The sequence below is a fragment of the Apus apus genome, chromosome 1 (genome assembly GCF_020740795.1).
Source record: "Apus apus isolate bApuApu2 chromosome 1, bApuApu2.pri.cur, whole genome shotgun sequence".
In the NCBI taxonomy this organism is placed as follows: Eukaryota; Metazoa; Chordata; class Aves; order Apodiformes; family Apodidae; genus Apus; species Apus apus.
In genome coordinates this window covers 117,140,628-117,158,487 of record NC_067282.1, presented here as the reverse complement: position 1 = coordinate 117,158,487, position 17,860 = coordinate 117,140,628, and the positions used below count along the sequence as shown (strand labels likewise).

Here is a 17,860-nt window from a genome sequence, read left to right as displayed (position 1 = left end):
TCTCTGAATAAGGTTTGGGACCACATACATCTTGTGGTTCTGCATATTGATGTGTGTATAACAGAATCCAATGTTTAAAGCGTTCACAGTTATATTGTCACTGCATGTGACATGCCTTAGAGAGCTATTCTCTGCTTAATAACATTAATTTTCTTTCAAGGTAGGCTAAGCACCTTATTAATGCTATTAATTATAATTCATATGAGAGCAGATGAAATAATCTTACAGTCTTAAAGTGGAAAAAGAAATTATGAATGAATGCAATATTATCTTTTTCTTCCGTCCACCCTTCTTCCTTTCTTTAATACCTTCATTCCTGATAGAGCATAGGAAGAGAAATGGACATGTTTAGAAATTGGTTTTGATGTAAATTGCATTACACTAATTTAATCCAAACCAGATCACTGCAAAGAGTTTTGGAGCCCCCTGTAGACTGACATGCGAGCAGTGTGAAGACGCACTAATTCAACACCCCTTTTGCTGTTATTCTGTTAGCAGTAGCAAAGCTACAATATCAGTTCTTAAACTGTGTGGAGCAATCAAAACTGAATGGCTTAAGTATAAAAAAGTCTCAGCAACTGCAGTCTGGCACAAGCTACGTAACTGTACAGTGGGGACCTTGTATATTTCATGTGAATGCCCTGCAAGCTGAAAAAACTCGTTGCCTCTCCTCCATGATCTTTAGACCTGTCATAGAATCAAGTTATGCCAAGAAAATATTACCATCATCTGATGTTTGTTAATTAGAAGAAAATGAGTGGAAATAAATCCAAATGCATCTCAAATGTAACTTGTGTTTCAAATATCTTAAAAGATTTGGTAGGGTTATATATGAAGAGATTAGCCCCATGTCTCCCCAGTACAGGAGGGTTATGCAGTTACTGAACAATGTCCAGCAAAGTATCATGAGGAAGATTAAGGGACTGGAGTATCTCTCCTGTGAGGAAAGGCTGAGACAGTTTGGACTAGTGGCTGTTCAATCCTGGAGAAGATAAGGCTGAGGGATAATCCTGCTGGTGTGTAAAGATACCTGAATGGAGATTGCAAAGAGGATAGGACGAGGATTTTGTCATTGGTGCTCTGTGCAATGGGCACAACCTGAAACACAGAAGGTTCCCTCTGAACATCAGGAAACACTTTTTTTAGTCTGAGCCTGACCAAGCACTGGCACACGTTGCTCAGGAAAGTGGTGAATTCCTTGCTGTGAGGGTGGTGAAACGCTGGAACAGGTTGCCGAAGGGAAGCTGTGGATGCCCCATAACTGAAAGTGTTCAAGGCTAGGCTGGACAGGGCTTTGAGCAACCTGGTCTAGTGGAAAGTGTCCCTGCCCATGCACATGACTTGTAAGTAAAGAACTTTAAGGTCCCTTCCAGCCTAAACTATTGCATAATCTGTCTTCAGTTTCTTAGTAGAAGCATCTTCATTCTCATTTTAAATACTTATTTTGAACTTACAAGCTGACAAGCTCTTAAAATTGACTTATTATTTTTAATTATAAAGTAATTAAAATGTTATTTTAATATTTATTTCAAGTTATTCTGCCCTGAAATTGTATTCCCAGATGTTGGGGGTTTTTTAATGTTATTTTCTAGATTGAGAAGTAACTGCTCTCCTTCTAGGAAACAGCATAGTATTAGTGAGTTTAATCTGAAACATGTGTCTTTTCATATAATTCTTAGTGGTTGTTATTGTGAATTCTCACATCTTTGTTTTATCTTACAGTGTTTCCATGCTTTCAGCCTCTATTTAGAACGCTGCTCTATTAGGATCAACCTAAAAATGTACCACAAATCCTCTGATAATTCTGAATTATGAAAAAATAAAAAAATAATAATTAATAATATCAAAGAAAAAAAAATCCTACTGCTTTGAGGAAAATAAATGAATGAAATATCCTTAAATTTTAATTATTTATTTCTTTTCAGAAAAAAAATTTTTGACACAGAGATGAGCCTAATTTATTATGGTTTTTCTCCAAATGTAGTAATTTGTAACAGTGCAAGGTCAATTTAAAAGATAAGCAAAGCAGAATAATACCACATTATCAGACGGGCCAGATAATCAGACTCAGATCTTTTTATCCAGCTATTATGAATATGACACAAACCTAGCTGAGCCTGAAAACTTAAAGATGGAATTAAAAATCTGAAGAATAATGCCTGATGCTGTCGTGGTTTGAGACAACACGACAACAAAAGGAACAGCCACGTGGCTGCTCACCCAACTCCCCTCCACACACTCTGGGATGAGGAGACAAACTCATGGGTTGAGACAAAGAACAAGGAGGGTTCTTCACCAGTTAAGGTCCTGGGCAAAACAGACTCAACTTGGGGAAAATAATAATTTAATCTCACACTAACCACACACACACAGGACACAGACACACACAGAGCAGGGCTTGCATATGTTACCCCACCCCTCCCTTCTTCCCGGGCCCAAATCCCTTTGTTCCCGGTTTCTCTCCCTCCTTCCCCCCAGCGGCACAGGGGGACAGGGGATGGGGTTTAGAGTCACTTCACAGGCTGGTGGTTCCTGCTGCTCCTTCCTCCTCAGGAAGAAGGATTCCTCACAGTCCTGCCCTGCTTCCCCACGGGGTCCCTTCCATGGCAGAGTCCTCCACCAACCTCTCCTTCATGAGCCCTTCCCACGAGATCCGGAGCTGCTCCAGCCTGGGCTTCCCACAGAGTCATGGACTGCTTCGGCAACAGCCACCTCCCCTGGCCCCGGGGTCTTCCACATCTGCGCAATCAGAGTCCTCTTGCAGCAAATCCTCTGGCCACAACATCCAAGTCCAGTGGCCAAGTTCACCCCTCCTGGTGCCTTCAGGGAATGTTCCACCACGTTCCTCCATGAGTGCAGGGGGACAGCTGCCATCTCGCCATGGGCTGCAGGGAAACTTCTGCTTGGGCACCTTCTTCCCCTTCTTCCTCACCAACCACCAGCACTGCTCTGCCTCTCCAGCTCAGCTCTCCTCCTCCAGTTCAGCTCTTCTCCACCAGGTGCTTCTTTTCTTCACATGTTAATGTTGATTCTTTCGTATGTTAATTGCTGACTAATGGCTCCTTGGCTGGGTTTGGAGCAGGAGAAGCTTCTCAACTTCTTACAGGAGCCATTCCTGTGGCCCTTCCCCCACTACCAAAAAACCCACCAAACCAAACCAGAACACATGCTAATGGTGCATTCCTTGAACTTGCTTTCATGAGCTTATACTGGAATCTAAAGTATGTATTATTATTATTAATGATATTCAGCCAGCATCTCTGAAGAAGAAGGTATTCAACCAATACATGTATTCTGACTAGAACAGCATTTTCCCACCCTGTTCTGCCCTCCTGCTTCTACTCTACCATTAAGAGACTGTTTCCTTAGCTAAGACAGTAGTTAAGCTCTTGAAGCACATCGCTCTTTAGGTCTGATCTGGGAAAATTGTCAATAAGGGTGCAGATTAAAGACAGTTGTGGTGCTGCCTTTTATGATGTGGATGCTTTCCAGTTACGATCTGGGCTAAAACCCAAACTCATTTCATATGTCACTAAGCAGCAATGGCTTTCAGTCACTACTGAGTGGGACTGAATTTAAGAGGTGACTAAGTGATGAAAGACTCCCATTTCCACAATGATAAGCCTCCTGAGTTACCTAATCCTCCTTAAATACAGTTTCCTTTTTCCTGTATTACATCTTTGTGCACAGCAAAGCTCCTTCTTAGAACATTTACAAGATTACAAAGCACATCTTAAGCAACCATTCCTATAGTATTTTTTTAATCAGTCAAGTTGAAATAATGTGTTAGTATCGCACACTTTATGATGGAAAACTTCAGTGTACTGCAGCTTTTGGTAGTAATGCTGTTTTGTTCAAAATTTGCTGCCAACTGTTGAACAGGTTTCATTTGCATCTGTTATTGCAGGAGTTAAATTGTCAGCACAAAATATGTTAGTGCATTGTGCATTTTACTTTACAAAAGTGTAATCATACAACTTTGAAAATTGTAAAATCTTTTTATTAGTTCTGGACCTTTGAAAGTTTGGTCTGATACAAAAACAGTGGAATGACATCTAACACTGATAAAAATGCTCTCATCAATGAAAAAATTAGCATTGCTCTTGAGACATGATAGTTTCTATTTGTAGCAGAAAGCTCAAAGCTTGATTTAGATAAGCTAGGGATAAGGGAATCCCAACAACTCTTTCTTCTCATGTATTAATGGTACAACTGAATTTCGTGGGTGGGGAAAATCATTATCAGAGAGATGAAGAACACAATAAAAATTTAAGCCAAAACTGACCTGCACAAATGCAGTGATTTCTACATATACTTGGATGCAGGTTGCAACTAGGAAACTGAATAGGGTTAACTTTGTCCAAATTTTAGATAACTTCCAAAATACAGACTGAGAAAGCAGTTCAAAGGAGGCTACTAAAGGTTTTGCTAGTGGAGTGTCTCTGCATAGCAACCTCTTTAGCACTGATTCTGTGAAGCTGTTAAAAGGAATTGCATTTGCCCTGTCCCAAAGATACTCTATTGGAATTTAGTAAATCAGTCACCCAGAGCAAGGAATCAGGATGGCAGAGAGAGACATGATTTACAGCTCCCTTTGCTCACTTTGGTGAAAGTGTCCCTGTTGTGAATCTGAAAACTTCAGCACTGACTTATGAACGTGATTCTGCCATCCTTTTTCTTCAACACTTGGACACAGAAAGCAATATCTGTCAAGGCATTTATAGAGCTTGTAATCATGGTTTTAATAACGGATGCAGCTCAGCTGGTAGGTGAAGGATGTTGCTGGTAGAAGTTATGTCTCTATGAAAGAAGCCTAAATGTGAAACAAAGGAGCAAGGAAACTAAAGATGTTAAGTATTTTTAATCTGGGTGTTTAAACCTTTCCACCCACACCCTTTCCTTGTACCTTCAGATAGTAGACTCTAAACATTACTACAACTGATGCAGTCTAAATAGTTATATATTCATACAAGCATGCAGACAGCACAAATGAACATTGTAGGTCTATGAGCTCAAGTATTCAAAAACAGGAAAGTTCAGTCTCCTATGCTTGTGTCTTATAATACAGTTTTTAAGCGTATGTTCACATGCTATTTATTTTCCTGTTGGAACCACCACAGAATGGGTTGGGTTGGAAGGGACCTTAAATATCACCTAGTTTCAACACCCCTTTATGCTCAGGGACATGTCCCAGTAGACCATGTTGCTCAAAGCCCCATCCAACCTGGCCTTGAATACTTCCAGGGATGGGGCAGACATGTTCCTGCAACCTGTTCCAGTGTCTCACCACCCTCATAGTGAAGAATTTCTTCTAATGTCTAACCTAAATCTACCCTGTCTCCTCATCACAGAGTACCTTCTTAATGAACAGCTACTCAACAGGAGGTATATTCCTCATTGTTAAGCATGAGTTCTTCTGTTTTATTTAACACATACTATTGGAGTTCTGTTTAGAAGACAGATTTGATATTTTCTGCCGCATTACTTCACTAGAGTACAGATTCACAAATAAGCATTTTCACAAAGTCTTTCTCAGCTAGAGGGATCACATTAATTGATTTCTCAGAAAAAAAACAACAACAACTGAGACACAGAAATGATGTTCAGATTTACCTGCTGAGGTATAGCTTTGCTGCCAGTCACCCAGTAATCCAGCTCTAGATGTGTAATAAAGCATAAAGACTTTAATTCAACTGGCATGGGAACAGGGAAAGGGGTGAGCAAGCCATTTATTCTTCCAGGTCTCAATCCATGTTAGAAGTGGGAAATGGTTAGAATGTGCACTTGCATTCAGAAACTCAGGTTTTCCTCTGGTCCTGGGGATTAAATGGTATTTTTGAAAGATAATTAAGTATTTTCACCTATGTGTGAACTACAATTACATGAACAGTTTCTATAATAACACAGGAAATGCCTTCCAACCTTTTACCTTTTATTCATAGCTGGCTGCATCTCATTAACTATTGAAAAAAATCTAGAACTGGCTATATGCATTTCAGCTTTAGTGATGATCCTGAAAATCATACTGATCCTTTTAAAATAATTCCTGCTTTTTCCCAGAGACAGGTATGAAACTTTTCATGCTTCCTTTGAAATGTATGTTAATTATCTTGCGACCATCCCATTAAAAAAGAGGGAAGCTAATTCTCAGTGAAAACAATAATCATACAACAAAGTTTATGACAACGTTGATTCTGTGTCGTAAAATATGATCAGCAGGTTGGCTCCTATTAGTGAATTGCCATGAAGAAATTTCAAACTGCTGAATCACAGGGCTCAAATTCCAAGTGTTAATAAGCTCTTACTGATGAGTTTGGTAGAACTGCCTTTTTATTGACTATAGCTGTTGTGGTTTATTTTCCAATGGTACATCTGAGTGGTAAAATAACCCCACTATGTAATAGACAGGTTGGCAATAGTACCAAAGATCATTATTCTTCTAAAAAAAAATAAAAAATGTGTTTTGCATTACCAGAAGCTTTTTGCACCAGCAAAAAAGTAGTGATATTTTTAAGGTTATGGAAAGCACTACATTGATGATACTGTGACCAGTGAAAGGCAGGCAGGTAATGTGATATTCTTCTCCAGCTTTTCCCCTCAGTATTTAATCGTAAAATAAGATATTTAGTGTAATCAAGGTATTTTTTACTAATTAGGATGCTTTCTTTTTTATTTATTTTTCTTTTGACTTAGTTCTGAGTTCTATATTCACACTTCTCCTTTTAAATCATTGCCTGTCCCTGTTCAACAGTGGAATTTTCTTTATAATGTTTCCTCATGAAGAGCACATTGTAGTAATCCCGAGAACACCCAACAAATTTTATGTTAGAGAAGTAAGCTCAATATCCAGAAGAACACCCCATCTCTAAGGGCTCAGTTACTTGCTTGAGATGATGAAAGAGAAACTCCAGGATAATCAAATCCCTACATTAGATGAGCATGAAGTTGTATTTTTCAGCTTCTGTGGATCTTGCAGCTTGCTGCTACCAAAAGAGTGGAGGCAGAACACCCTTCCCTCCATTGTCTCCTTTTTCCTAATCAGCTTTGGAAAGCAGAAAGGAGAAGAAACAAGAAAAGCACCTTCCTGTTTCATCAGGCACTCTTTTAGCAAACTACTAGATGTGACTGTAAAGTCACACTTAGTTTGCCTAGAATTGTGTGTGATTACCTTGGCCCTTAGGTGCTTCAGTTTACGTATTTTTCAAGTACTACCATTTCTGTGTTACGAGGATAAAGGATTTAGGGCCTTGTATTTCAGTGAATGAGATATTTGGGTGTTAGAAATTTATTTTCCTTCCATGTCTGAATTAGAATACATTTGTTTTTTTTAAAAAAAGCAGGCAAACAAATAATACAAATGTAAATGTGCTTTAATTTTAGTGAAAAGAATGGCTTGGCCCAGAAAAACAATATTATTTTTGTCATCCTGCAAGTCTAAAGTAAGCTTAGTCCTAGATTTTTTAAATAAATGGGTAGCTTAGGATATCTCAGCATTTCTAGCAAAGTCATGGAATATACTATTTTTGTCTGTGAAAAGTATAGCTGTCTGTATAGCATATGACTGTGTGAAAGGTATCAAAGTGCTTATAAAGGAGTATTTTTCTTTGTTTACAATTTGAACAGATATAATTTATCTGTTCAGTTTGGTGGATGAAAAACTGGATGTGAGCCAGCAACACGCTCTTGCAGCCCAGAAAGCCCATTATACCTTGGGCTGCATCAAAACAATTGTGGCCTGCAGGCTGAGGGAGCTGAGTCTTGCCTTCTACTCTGCTTTTGGGAGACCCCATTTGCATGCAGTTCTGGGGTCTCCAGCACAATAAAGTTAAGGAACTGTTGGATTGAGTCCAGAGAAGGACCACAAAGATGATCCAAGGGCTGGAACACCTCTCCTATGAGGACAGGCTGAGAGAGTTTGGGTCGTTCTGCCTTTAGTGACAGGACAAGGGGCAATGCTTGTAAACAGCATGAGGGTAGATTTAGTTTGGACATAAGGAAGAAATTTTTTACAATTAGGGTGGTGAGTCACTGTAACAGGATGCCCAGAGAAGTTGTGGGTGCTTCATCGTGCAAAGTGTTCAAGGTCATGTTGCATGAAGCTTTAAGCAACCTGGTCTAGTGACAAATGTCCCTTCCCATGTCAGGAGGGGCATCCTTGAAGGTCCTTTCCAACCCAGACCATTCTGTGATTCTGTGATTCTATGATTCTATGTCCTTTGTAAAATCATCTCTTCATACTGAAACTTTCGGAAACATTCAGTAATGTATAATGTATAAAAAATATAAAAGAGCCATTGTCATTACATTTTTATCAGCTTATACTTTTGTAAAATTCTGGGACACCTTAGCTCTAAAGTTTTGAAATCTGAAATTACTTTGTTTTTTTGTTTGCTAAGTCTGATTCAATTTCTTGCTGACAAGTTGTGAGGATAAGAAACCTTTAATGGATATATTCAAAAGTTTGCTGTGGGTGTTAAATAGTGAACAGTATTTTCTTTAAAATAGAAACAATAGATTTTAAAAAAAATAAATACAATACCTTGAGATTATTCAAAGCTTTTATAACCTCCTCTGTTTCTAAAACTCTCTCCATGCACAACTGAGCTGCTTCAGTGGCAGTCAGGAAATGGATTCTAACAAAATGTCTGTGGTTGGTGTGTTACCACCCCTGAAGATTAAATATCTTTTCCTTTTGGTTGATTCTTTTCTTTCTCTAGTTGTCAAAAGGTACCTTGGCCCATCCTTTAGTATAGGTATAGAAAAATAATTATGATGCAGTTGTCCAAAAACAAAGCCTTAGGACGATGTTCTCTCCCATATTGGTATAAGCAGTCTCATCCAAGTAAATAGCTAATGTATTTCTATACCTGCAATATGAATTTTATCTTCCTTTAAACAAATTTTTGCCTTCCTCACATGAGAGAGGTACACTTCATCTGAGTCAAATCTGGCCTTCTTTTCTTGTCAGCTCCTCATATACCACATGCAGATAATTTATTCTCTTTTTTCCTTTGCTATTATTCTTTGCTATTTCTTCCCAATGGATTGTCACAGGAGATCACACTATATTTTTTCCTCCCACTTGGCTGCTTTTCATTACTTGGCATCTCCTACAGTGATCAGTTCCTATTGATAATAGCTTATCGGGATGCCATTATAGCAGCAGTTCTGGAAAGACTAGGTTTTAAGAAGGAGGAACAAAAGTGTCATACAATTGAGATAAAAAAGATAATATCAATTTGACATACTTTAAAGTTTCTCTTTTTAGATGAACTAGCAGAAATTTTGTATTTAATTTAACTTTTCCTTTTACATATAGACATTTCTCAGTTCCATGCAACTCATTTATTACTTATTCTTCCCTAAGAGCAGAAGAAAGTGTCTTCCTAAATCTGAAGAGAATGAGATTAAGTTAAGAAGATCACAATCTTTATCTAGTAATATACAAGTGTTTCTAGGTGGCAGATACCTAGATCCCTCAAAATCTTTTTTTTGTTTGTTTTAAAGAGATGGTTTTTTAAGGACTTGGTTGGAAAAAGGTGCTCACTCGAATAAGTGATATAATATTATAAATATCCTTATAAATATGTGTTCTCTTTAACCATGCTGGGATAGGTTTTCTGTTTGCATAGGATGATGTAACTGCACTGAAGTCAGTGGAACTGGGTTGACTTGAAGTCAACAACCATGGATGTTGTATGAAAAGCTTATGGGTCTTTACAGAAATAGCATCACCACCTTCCAAACAATCTGTGGTTTATAGTAATTTGTTTTTAACAAAAAGGGAAAAAAAAGAAGTAAAAACCATGTAATAGAAGTGGGTACTTAGTTTCAAAGTTAAACATAATGTCTGAACAAATGGTCTACCTTTCTAATAAGTGCAGGACAGTGCTAAGTATGTAGCTAGCTAGCAATAGCTGGCAAAGCAGAGTAGGAAAGCAGAGGTGGCTGCCAGAAGCTTGCAGGCAGGGAGGAACACCATGCAAGTGTCAAATGACCATTAGCAGTAAAGTGGAGAGAAAACAAAAGCCAGAGGAAAGGTTTATGTCTGTGCAGCTGAAAGTGAGGTGAAATGTCCCATCTGTCTCATGTCCTGATGGGACTCAAGTTTCCAACAGCATAAAAAGATGTGATTCAGAACAGAGTAATGTAAGTTCCTTTGTATCCATGACAGTGCATCCTACAGGAAAACACTGAACATTGCAGAATGGAGTTAAGGGCAAAGTGCTGCTCTGGTAAGTTTTTAACCAGTATTATTTTAATAGGGTACAAAATTGGCAAGTGTCCTTAGAAAAATCCCTAAAACATTTCTATGGGACGTATCCTAAATGTTCTTACCAGTTTGGAGTTGAGGTAGTCAAGCTTCATATCCTAAACTTCTCAGTCCATTTACATTTCAGCTTTTGTGTAGTTCTGCTGTAGTCCATCAACCAGTTGTTGCAATGACCCTCAGGTGCTTCTCATAAAAAGCAGATGGCCAAGTTAAAGAGCTTTGAGGACTTCCTTGGCAAAAAAAATACTAGATGATGATATCACATTTCTGTCTCAGAAAGTAAATTGATTTTTACATGTGACATTTAATCACTTCTCTGGTTCTGTATTAAATTTAGTAACACTCAGTAACAAAGTAGAGAATAATTATTTTAAATAGGAGGAACTTGTATAATAAATTCACTATCAAGAAACAAACACAAATGTTTTATCCTACTGTTGTCATATTTAATTGCTGAATCTTGATAACAATACAGTCAGTTGCTGAGTATAGCTAACCATGCTTTTCCAGTGCCTTTGGGAGCAGAAATCTATTTGCTGTTGTGTACTTCCTCCTGCAATACCAGTCTGTTTCAAAACCATTCATATGAAATGTGGAGATTTCAAACCTTTCCTGTTCAAGGATGTCTATGTATATACGATGTCCAAAGATTTGCTGTTATAGGTTCAGAAGGAATTAAAAAAAATACATTAATAGAGATGAACTAAGCCTGTACATGCCTCTCTATCCCTAGGAATAGTGCTGTTCCCATACCTAAGAAATGAGCTGTTTGGGGCCTTCTGGTGGTTATTTGCCATCTATGATTTGAGGAATTTACCTTGGCAATAACCCCTCTCTTCCTCAAATGCTATATTTTTACAGTTTTTTACAGATTATTTTTTTCCCTGTATTTACTCAAATATTTCATCTGATCTATGTTGCTATCTGACTGATTTTTTCTCACCTCAAATTTAGCCTTCAGATTTATCCTAATAAAACAAATCTCACTGTGATCCTTGTATGCAAAGTACAGCTTTCTAGAAATCTGTCTTGCTTTCAGCAGGAAAGTCTCATAACTCCTTTTTTGTAACTTCCCATTTCAAACCAATGACATATAGCATTTGTATTGTTGAACCTTTGTAAACTCAGATTACTAACTATATTAGTAATTTCTCCTGGGGTTGATTTTTTGATTTTTGGGGTTTGTTTTGTTGTTGGTTTTTTGTTTGTTGTTTTTTTTCACATATATTTGCTTTTTTAATGAGTAAGAATTAGGTAGACAAAAGGCAAAAAAATGGCACTAGTGATCTCAGGGCTCTCTGTGATCTTATGCCTCCAGCATGTCTTGCAGGCATCAAACACATCTCGGCCTAATCATAGACCTCAGGTCTTTCCAAACCAGTTTAAGGCATGAGTGACATATTTCTCTTTCCAGTCCTCAGACCAGAAACTGGTAGACATCAGCTCTGCTACTGAATACTACCCTGACACTTCAACAAAAGCTCCTTCCAAATAGATTGGGAATATTTTTTCAACAGCACTTAGATGAATTGCGGAACCAGTGTCTCATTTCATAAGGTAATGAGCAATCTTCTGCCTTGGCCATCTATTATCAGTGAGGATGACCTGATAAATTATTTGCCTTCACTTTTAAAGGATCCTCTGGAGTTTCAATCAGCATAGTTATTGTCATATTGAACACGCACACATATGAGAGGAAAAAAAAAAATAGAACAGAAGGAGAATAAGTTGAAAAAACCTGAATCATAAAGAAAAAATTGTCACCTTCAGTTTATTTATTGCCTTTTTACTGAGATCAGAATGTCATCTGGAGAAGGCAAGACTGGAGTTCACATCCATTAGAGGAAAATTCCCTTGAGGACGATTTTCACAGTCAGGCTTTCTTTCTTATTGGTATTAACACTGTCTGTAAAGAGACCCATTCACAGCTAGCATCGTTTGGAGATGGTGATTTAACAGTGGGCTTTAGTACTTAGACACAAAAGCTACTAAGTTACCCAAAAGCAATTAGAGAAGTAGGTGAATTAGCAAGTGTGCCTGGTGATGCTCACATCAAAGGGGAAAAAAGAGATATCTTGTGTTTTGGAGATGAGTCAATGCACATCTACTCTCATGAAATATTAGATTTGCACAATTAAAATCAGAAAACTAGGAAATGAAAATAATTAAGATTTTATTAGGAATACAAATTTAATCTAAATAAAACTCGTTTTAACTTTATGGTATATGATTTATAGCAAATGTTTAAAAGCTGCACCCAAATTCAATTAAGATTAAAACATTTAGCTGTTGAAAGGCAATAAATAGTTTCTAATGTCAAGCAATTTTATCACAGTTCTAATTTTATTTAACAAAAATTATAAAAATGAAACAAACTCACTGACAAATACTTGGAAATTTTCAGAAAAGTGCAGAGGATTAAAATGTGGGGTTAAATTACTTGCCCTGTTTAAAATTCTGCATAATTCTTCATGCTTTTATCTGGCAAATGTTGGCGTTATGCATTTGGCTCTAAGAGCATATACATATTCAGTTTAAAACCAAGTCTGACTTTAATAAATATGTAAACTTTTGAAGACATAGAGATTTTTTTATCAGTCCACAATTATTCAATCAATCACCATCAGCATATATTGGAATGACCAAATAGCTGGAACCTTAACTTTGCCTGACAGTCTGATTAAAAAATAAATAGCATCCTTTGGTTGTCATTACAGTTCGTCTACCTCCTACCTAAAATCCCTTCCAAAATTTGAAAGAAAACACGGTAGACCTCAAAGTGGGGAACTAGACAGTATCTTTTGCATTATGCATCTTAGTTGTGAGTGTGAAAGAACATCTTATTCTCAGATGTGTGCAGAATAAAGATACAAATTTACACTAAAAGTTATCACAGCTGTCACGCAAAATGCAAATGCAATGGACCCTCCTAAAATTGTATGACCATCTCTCATATTTTAGCATTTTAAGTAGGCTGAAAATTAAGATTTGCATTAGAAATACATAGCCTTATGTTCAACAGATGTAAGGTCTAAAAGTTAATTTCAAGCAATGCATTTATTAGCTAATTTAAATACTAATATGGAGATAGCCACTGAATAGTTATACTTTTGACTTTTAATGAGCCATCATTAGTGTTATAGCACTGGTGTAAGTATGAAGACTTTTCCATCGTGCATCGTCTATATTGCAGTTATGCTCACAGGTCTTCACAACTTTCATAACCACACCTTAACTCTGTACACTGTTATCCACATGTATTTGTATATATCCAAAGTATCATTCCAACTTTAACATTAAAAAAAAATAATACATGAACACTGTATAAATAAGAAAAATAGGAGATGTAGTACTCACCTCTAGGAAAAATTGTCTTATGCATGATCATAAGTCAAAATGTTGATTTATTCATAGCTGCTGAGCAGTGCATACATAATCTGCAGTGCACTATGCTTAAAATTTAACCTGAGAGTCTGAAAGATACATTTTACTTATAGGAATGTGTAAGCAGTCACAAGCCAATTACAAGTTTACAATTACATGGCAACCGAAATCCAAACAGAAAGAAGATTTGTACTGGTAGCTTAGCTGACCCCACATCAAAGTTGCTTTTTTAATAGAGACTGCCTTTCTCCAAGCCCTTACACTGATTTTACTTGTAAAATTAATTAATCTTAAGATAGGTTAATTGTGTATGAAAATCCTTCTTTTGCTTCATTAGCTTTAAAAGTGTTTTTAGTAACTATATCAGATGTAGATGCATATGCTATGTGTAAATTCCACGCTCTGTGTATCTACAATATGCACAGGTGGAGCTTGATTGTGCTAGCACCAGGGTTTCATTGTAGGATTCTTCAATCCTACCACGTTTTGAACTGCCAGCAGTAGCAGGTCAGAACTGCCTTCCAGCTGAGGAGTGACTGTCAGCACACCAGCAGAGACAGGAAATCCACTTCAGACAACTCTCTTGTTGTCCTGGAGGCTGAATGCCCATCAGTAGTTTGAGTGCCTTTGGTGCAATCCTGGAGCAAATCCTTGAGTTTAGTTTAATTTGAAAGGAATTCAGGTCACGAAATCCAAGACTTCTTCACTTTGTAAATAGAAATATATTAACTGTCCATGATTGGACTTGCTGTAGCTATGCAGTCTTGATCCAAATTCAAACACTAAGATCCATGCTTTTTTTCAGAACCAAATGCTAATTGTTTCACAGAATGTCCTGCTGACATGGAAGATCCCATTAACCCATCATAGTAGAAACATAGCACATTTGAGACTCCAGCTTTGTACTAAGGAGAAAACTTCATTGTATGGGTTGTTTCCATATAACTCTAAGAATAATGGTGGTACAGTAGGACTGATTCAACACTTTGTGCTGAATCTACACTCCACTTTCTTCTGGCAGAAATTGTTGCATATTTTGTAATTAGTTATGCATTTATTGTCTGTATTAGTCAAACAGTTATACTAACTGGTATTCACTCTTACCTTTGAGGCTTATATGCTAATGCTCCCCCTTTGTAGAATCACTTGTCTTCTTAGAGGGATGTGTTCTGTTGGCTGGCTGGATAATGTACTGTAACATCAACCTACTGCTTCGTCCCAGAATTTCCACTTTCCAGTGGTTGTGCTCTAGCTCTGAATGTTAAACAAGTTACATGCAGAGTTTGTGTACTGTTCACCATACGTGCAGCCACTTCTTGTGTTGCTGTCAATGGTTTTATTATTTTCCATCTTTACCTCAAGTGTTGTGCTCAGTGACTAGGTCTGAAAGTGATAATTACTTCCCCACTTCCCCAATCATTTACATATTTATCAAGGGAAAACTGGATGGCACCACAAAAACATTTGCATATTTATAACCTGAAATGTACAAGCACTAAAATTAAGATAGGGATGTCTTGGTCTTAGTTACTGAACTTGTTTTTATACAAAGGTTTTAGTCAGTGGATTTTGTAATCAGATCAGCGTATTAAAAAGTGAGGTATGTTTTTCATCACACAAAATCAACATAGAGATTAAAATGTTTGTTAGCTTGTGAATGATGGTGTGCAGAAGTTGCAACATTAAGTTTTCATGAAGTTAAACTCTTAACCTTTGAGGCCTGAAAGGATGATGAACTGTGGAATACTTTAACTCATGTAGGAGGAAGAGGGTCCCAGGAGATTTACACTGTATGGCTATGTAGTTGAATGGCATCAGGATCTTCTCTGGGAGCTTCCAGATACTTCTGTATGTAGAGTTAATTTGTAGGAAATTATGCAGGTATTCAAAGTCCTCCTGGCTTGCCCCTTACAGAGGTGAACCCCTTCAGCTGACCACAGGTTAGTTGTCACTCTGGTTAATGATGCTATTCAGAAACAAACGTTAGTTTCAGTAGGGAATTCTGAAACAGCCAATAAAAATAATTTAAAAAAAACCCAAACAAACAAAAACAAAACAAAAAAGCCCCACAACTCCAAACAAACACCAAACGGCTTCTTCTAGGCAGATACAATGATCCCAGATCAATCATTGTCTACTAATTGTCTCAAGCCAACTGTAATATTCTGACACTCAAAAAAGGCATGTGAAAGTCTACTGGAGTGGGAAAAGAATGTTAAATTTACAGAAATTCCCTTTATCATCAACTGTCTTGAGACAGATCCTTAACCCTTCTTTTGAATCTTATTGTTTCTTTCAATCTGATAAACTGCTTTAAAACTTCCCTCACAAAGGGAGAGACTATGTTGTCTTAATGCCTATATTATACAGAGGTATTCTGTATTGTAGACCTTTTTATTAATAATTTCAAAAAGACTCTAAATTATTTCAAATTAATACAAATAACATTTCTATTCTATTGACTTCAAATGACAGTAAGCTAATTTATGAATCAAATGCATTTGTTTATATACTTGCTTGACTAAACCTTTGAACCATTTTCCAAATCACTAACTCATTTGTAAACAAGCTATTATTTTTTAATGTTTGTACTTTGTTTTCAAATTAATAGTAATTTTTATAAATACTGTATCTTAATGTAGAAGAGTACAGTTGGAGTTTTATGTTCAGAAATTACATTCAGCATTGGAGAGGCTGGTTCACCTACCATTTAGCCTGTGTTAGAGAAGCTGAAATGGGTAATGTTTTAGTGTCTGAATGTTATTGGTATTTTTTTCCAGTCTAGTCAAGCTGCTCAAACTTGTGTTGTTTTTTTTTTTTTTTTAAAAAAAAAAGTCACCATAATGATGACTGTTGTATTTATATTATTGTGATAGCAAGCCTTTTTTCATTGCTTCTCATTTTTTCCCAGATTAATTAGGAAATCAAGATGGCCATTATAGAATGAAAGTACATGTCTCTAATCTCCAGAGATCATTTAATGTGATGTACGGTGTAGAATTCTTGTTTCATTTTCATTTTGTTTTATATACAGGATGAATCTGAAAATCCAGTTCCATCAAGGAAAACTGTATAGGTTAAAAAAAAGCATATGTGCATATCATTGCACTTTTTTTTTTTTTTTTTGTGCAATCCCATTTGTTATTATTATTATTATTATAGAATCATAAAATCATAGGTTGATTCAAGTTGGAAGGGAACTTTGGAGGTCATGTGGCTGAAGACCTGCACATAATGTCGTAATTTATCTATGTACTCCACTTTTTATCATCATTGCCACCTTTCCAAGAGATATTGTAATTACTGAGCAAGTACATTCTCCAAAGAATCTTAGAAGCCAATGGGAAATTGCCTCTTTCTTTCCTGGCATTAAGTCCATGTGCTGCAGCAAGAAAATGGTCTCTCAGATGGATCTGTGTGATTTTCCCTCAACCCACAAACTTTAAAATGTCAGCCTTTGTAACAGGTTTTCCTCATCTTGGTTGGAAAATTTCAACTCCCACGAGGTTTCAAAATGTGCACAAACAAATTATTCTCCTCTAACATTTTTTATTTGATTCTAGCTTCCAAAAAACATCAAGAGGTATTGCTTATTTAACTGCTAATGCTCCTTGATGCATGACCCAGTAATTTGAGCTGATGAGAAATGAAAAGAGTCAACCTTTTTATCAAGGCACTTTTAGAATGCTACAACCTTAAAAGACTACTAGAAATAGTAGCAATAAAGTAAGGTATCCACTCCTTATCCAGAAAAAGAGCATAGCAACAGAAATTATGATCTGAAAACCATTAGAAAAAGCTCACTATTTCAAAGTTCTTACCTTGTTTGACATAATAATTGGGCATCAACTGATGAATTAATTCTTAGTGGACAGGTGAGCAAATTAAAAAAAAAACATTCAAATTTGACCATTCTTGGATATTTAAGTAAAAAGAATAAAGATAAAATGCTTGTGAAGACAGAATTATCTTTATATGTCCTGAGATACCTAAAGGACAAGGTTAAAGCTCATTTACACTCTGGTGTGAAGAAGTATATTCTTAAACTTTGGTCGGTTTCCAGAACCAATAATTTTAGATTCCTAATCAGTATAAAATTCACTGGAGCCAGTTACAAAGAGAGGCTTCATTCCCATTCATACAGAAACTCTTTTTAAAGAACTCAGTCTAAATAGATTTAAATGTAATTTATGTGCACTTCAA

At 36.7% G+C, this 17,860-nt stretch overlaps 1 protein-coding gene across 20 annotated transcripts in view; it reads left to right on the top strand.

Moving 5' to 3' along the window:
- STS (steroid sulfatase) overlaps window positions 1-17,860 on the top strand; it is a 114,596-nt gene that overhangs the window by 44,480 nt on the left and 52,256 nt on the right. The gene's annotated exons all lie outside the window — the stretch shown is intronic.